Source organism: Coturnix japonica, chromosome 4 (assembly GCF_054131305.1).
Source record: "Coturnix japonica strain WE chromosome 4, WE-NBRP24, whole genome shotgun sequence".
NCBI lineage: Eukaryota > Metazoa > Chordata > Aves > Galliformes > Phasianidae > Coturnix > Coturnix japonica.
Genome location: NC_140666.1, coordinates 43330223 through 43335691, shown reverse-complemented (window position 1 = coordinate 43335691; position 5469 = coordinate 43330223).

Sequence of the window (5469 nt, the reverse complement as noted above, 5' to 3'; positions counted from 1 at the left end):
GGGACTGGGAGCTAAGGCACGTTTTATAGGCTTATGAGCTGTCAGCGTCATGAAGGGAGTGGAGTGATAAGCTCCATCGGCTGGTAAGACAACACCTCTTTCTCTCTGTTCTCTCTCCTCCCTTTTCATTTCATTCATTGTCAGCAGCAGGCACTTTCAGGAGCTGTGGAGAGCACCAAGAGGAATATAAATTCTTCTCCCATTTCTGTTGAGATTTGTTTTATATTGCCTTTCTTTAGGTTTTATTATTGCACATCCTTTTTAAGTAGCCTTTTTGCCCTGTCTGTGCAGAGGTTAATTAGCTGGCTTATTTGAGTGTCCAAAAGACAAAGGTTGCTTTTTTACTAAAATTCTTTCCTGATCTGCTTCTCTGTTACTGTCTTTTCATTTTATGCATGCTTTCCTTTTAATCATTCTGTTACCTACAGATGTGCAATAGTGATCTCTTTTGGGTAAAGAAATATGTCTTGTTGCTCTCTAATTTCACTTTTCAGTCTGTAATTTGCAATTAGCATCACAGAACACTTATAAAACTAAAATGGGGCTACTTTTTCTTTACAGTGTTTAAATTGGTTTCTGCAGAGCCATTTGCTTATTCAGCAGAGACTGCTGAAACATACAGCCCTAAATACAGATGTACTTATATATGGGTAAAATACTGGTGGTTTGTTTTCTTTGAATGTTTGAAAAAAAATGCCTATTTTGACTTGTTTTTACTTATTTGCATTTATTTCACACTTAGTACCGTTATTATTTTCAGCAAATGATTTTTAGAGCCAGTGATTTCTATACTGGTGGAAAAATGTAAATGAGCAAATGGAACACTTTGTGTTTTCACATCCAAGAAATCAGTTTTCTTTTTAATATGTCAGCAATAGCTGGCATAGAGATTGCATGCTTTGTGCAAAGGTTGACTGCAAGGGGCTTCAACTAGCGGATTTTTGCTAGTCATTTGGCTGCAGTCTTCAGGGAGAAAATGTATTTTAGTGCAATCCACTCCATTCTTCAACAATTCAGAGCTGCTACTTGTCATCATCTGAGATTTCAGCTGTTGTAGCAGTGGGAACAGTTCAATACCCCTATTAGCAATCACACATTCTATATATATTTTTAATAAAAGATTCACAGAAAAATAAAGTATTCCTGTGTGCCAGTTCTTCGCTGCTTTATTTACCTGTTGGATGTACTGCATATTAGTTGCTGTGTCTTCAGTTTTAATTTGAATACCTGAAATTGTGGCCACTTCTATGTTCTTTTGAGGTCTTATCCACTGACGTGACCCCAACCAATACCCTAGGAGAGCTCTGCTGAAATCCACCTTTGCTACAGTATATCTAGAACCTGTCCATGTACTGCACCTCCTTCTCACATGAAAACCACGGGAGTCAATCCCACAGTTCCCTGTATTGCTTCCTATATCTTCCATCTGTATCAGTCTTTGTCCTCTCCCTGGACCTAAGCATGAAGGAGGTAGCAGGAGCTCACACACCATTTCCCTATTACCCCTTGTGTCATATTCTCCCAAGATTTCATAAGAAGAAGCACCAGGACAGCAGAGACTGTGGCACTGCTGTAGTGAGCTGAACTACTCTTTAAAATTAGCTGCACACTGAATGGTAGACAATGCTTCTGTGCCTTTTGGACATATATAGAGGGTGCTTTGGGAAGACACAAAAGACTAAGTAATTGGATAATTCACTTTCCTAGCAAAATCAGTAGGATGCCATTCAGAGGGTTAGCAGCTAGGGCTCCATGTTGCATCATATTCTCCAGAATAGGCTAGCAGGATAAACTGACTGAATCCCATGCCTGAACAAAAGAAGTCTGGCTTGTAACAAACAATCCAAATCATGAGCAAAATCCTAATAAAAAAATTGAATCAACTGCGGCGGAGAAAATCTCTATGAATCTAAGTCTCTTGAAGAACTGTTTCCAATGCATGAGGAATACTGGACTCACTAATTACGGCAGAGATTTGGGCATCCAACTCTTGACATTAAAATCTTCATCCATGACTCTAAGCCTGAAAGCAGAAGCCCAACCCTGCCTCTTTCTACTTGTATGCCCATACTAGGAACTTTAGTCTGTGCCCTTTTGCTAAGCTGAGATGTTTCCCACCTTCCGACGTGAGTTGCCCAAGTACTTGTTTCCCATTGTGCTTCTGAACTAGCTCATGCTATATCTGAAAGACTACAGCAAAGAGGTAGGTTGACATGTCCTTAAGCATCTATCTTACTAGTGATTAACTAATTAAGGAAAGATGTAAGGAAGCCAGCAATTGACTCTTGCCTGGAAGGTGAGTTCACTTGAACAGTGAAGTCAGTATTTTCTGTCAAAATTTGTATTGATTATATGTGAACTGATTGGAGTTTCATCAGTTGAAGCTCATCAGCAGTCAGGTTCTCAAGTTTTACAGCAACTTTGGTGAAATCATTTGTATTGGTAACTTCTACAGATGACTTCTATTTAAAGGAGCGGTGCAAAGGACCAAGATTTGTAGGGTTGTTTTGTTTTTCCTCTCTCTTGCAGAAAAATAAGGTAGTTGTAGAGGGTATTTCTGGTATTTTGTTCTGAAACTGTTACAAACATGTCATTTCTTTTACCCATTCCAGGTTATGTATATTCACAGTAGGAATTTTTGTGTAGGTGATACTGTAATCAGTATGAGAGTGACTGTTCTCTCATTATATGCTGTTTGCTGTTCTCTTCTGTCTTTCCATTGATACCTTTGTTCTTGTACAGTTCTGTGTGGTCAAACTTGTAGTTATTAGTAGCTCTCCTTGCTGTAGCTTCACAGAATTACTAAGGAAAGTATAAGAAACATCCAAACTGTGATTGAAAAACTAACCATGATTGTAGTTCTTCCTTTCCCTTACATTGAAGCTATTTTATCACAGTTCCAGCCACAGCTCTCCTGCTGAGCTCGAAGCAGAGGCTAAGCTCTTGTCTTAGCATTTTGACTCTAAGGTAGATTTAGAAATTTTTCTGTTCTTTTTTATTTATAGGACTATGATTTCTTCTTCTGCAGTTCTTACAGTGTAACTTGAAGTTTTCATTTGAAGTCACTCTTCCACTAAATTCACTTATACAGCATGGGAAAGAGAGCCAGAGAATATCAACAGCAGTTCACAAGTGTATTTAACACTGTCCTATTTTTTTTTGTGACTGGTTGTTCCCATTGTGCTGCTGTCGTAACAGTGTCAGTCTAACTGGATTGTGAACAGTTTGCTTTTATTTACAAGGCTTAAATCATATCTAGAAAACCCAGTTTGAATCTTGTTTCTGATTTTTGCTTCTGAATGCAAAATTTTTCTTGCCATCAACAACTGAGGCTGACTCAGTAGGATATCAGACAACTACACAAGCAGGTGAGTAAGGTTGTTGAAGCAAAGGGGAAGGTCAAATCCAGAAGTGTAGTGTATGGCTCTTCTTCATAGAGGTGGCTAAAAGACTGGGAACAATCCCATTCACTGCTAGACAATTTAGTTCCCAGGTTCCCTGATCCTTAGCTTCCCACCTATGTTTCCCAGAAGTATATGATCTCTGCATGAATGCCCCATTCTTTTGTTATCCCTATTTCTATAGCAAAAACCAAACAAACAAACAAACAAAAAAAACCCACCAAAACCCCTCAAAAAAACCCAAAAAACCAAAACAAAAAACCCAACCCCAAAAACCAAAAATCTATTTTTCTTGTAAAATACCCTATAGGAGTATTTTTCCATTTTCTTCAAGCTATCAGATTTTTCCACTGCTTTGTGTTTTTTGTTTATTTGTTTGTTTTTTCTTTCTTCTCCTCCTTCTGTGATTCTGTGTTATTTATGCCAGCTGCAAACTGGAATGAAGATTTTCCTACCCTTTCAACCCCTTAAACTGAACAGAAGATGATAATAATTAGAATAAATGATGACCATCACATTTTCTAGAATTAGGGTTTGTGTTTAAAGAAGTACTGAGATGATAATAGCAATGCCAAGACTCTTAAGTTCTGCTGGTAGGAATAACTAGTGTGGTATTATAAGATTTCATCTGTTGTTACTGGTATTGACATCAACAGATAAATCGTACTTGGCTTCGGTTGTTGTCTGAGTTTCAGTTGTCTAGCTGTGGGGCTCTGATTACAGTTACAACAGTGATGTGTGTAGATGTCTGTGTTGCTCTTTCATTCTTTTATTTTGGTAATACAGTAAGCAATAACAACGTTAAAGAATATTTGGAAAACAAAGCCAGAAAAAATAATAATCATGAAACTCAGTTAATAACTACTTCATAGAATGATAGAATCACAGAGTCATTGAATTATCACAGAATGACTTGGTTTGAAAGGGACCTCAAAGATCATCAAGTTCCAATTTCTGTGCCATAGCCAGGGCAGCAAACTGCTAGATTCAGACTGCAAAGTCTCTTTGGCCAAAATGTGCAATTTTGTCTGTTTTTAGGAGAAATAGAAAAATTCATATTTCCAAAATACAACATGATCTACCTACGTGGAGTCTTATGAAACTTGTTACTGAAATGATGATGTCCTAAGGGTTATTGTTTTTCAATGAAAGTTAAAGCTAAATGTTTTGGGTGATTTTTTCTCCGTTTTGTGTGTCTCTCCCTAATGCTGTTAGTTTTTCTGTTTCATGACGCTTCTCCTTTGGAATTGGGATGAAAGAAGGAAAAATCATGACTAGATCACGTACTGGTGTGTACTTTGTTGTGTTCAGCAAGTTGCGCTATAGTCCAAATAATATGAGAAAGTAGACCAAATACAAGTCAAGTGGAAGACTCTTGGGTCATAGCGACCCCCCAGAAGTGAAGTTTTTTTTACAAGAAAAAAACTATTGACTAGTAAAAGTGAAGGGCAGGATGAGAGATGTAGAGGGTAATTTTGGTAGTTTTCCCTAATCAAAGATTTCTAGAAACTTGCTATTTTAATTTCCTTCCTCTGAGTCCTCCAGACGTGGAATATTTTTTCTTCGAGTTTAGTGCAAATAGTTTTGTAGATTGCTCCTCAGTTTCTGTTTGCTCAGTAAAATGCTTTTCAGAACATTTTAGTTTTATTTGCAAGGTCAACAGAGCTTTCTTCCTCACTTGTGTTTTTATACTGCTTAGATTTTAAGGGAAAAGAGAATAATTGCATGTTGAGGCCTTTAGAATAAGTAAATAATCACATTTAATATCCATCTCTAAAAGCCAGTTATAGTGGAGATAATCTAAGAAGAGCAGATATAATTCAAATATGAAGAGAGCCATGATTTCTATGTTCATCATAATTCTAGGAATAATTCATAGTGCTGAGTATATCTTCCTTGTTTTTGACCATCTTGTGCGATAAGGATGTTCTCACTCTCTTTTTGGAGTCTGACTCACTGAGCTTTTATTCTCAATGACTTGTCCTCCTGTACACTAGAGAAAAGTGATTTCTGGACTAGGTTATGGAAAGGGCTATTGACAGAGTGGCAAAGAGTTACTGGAGAATTT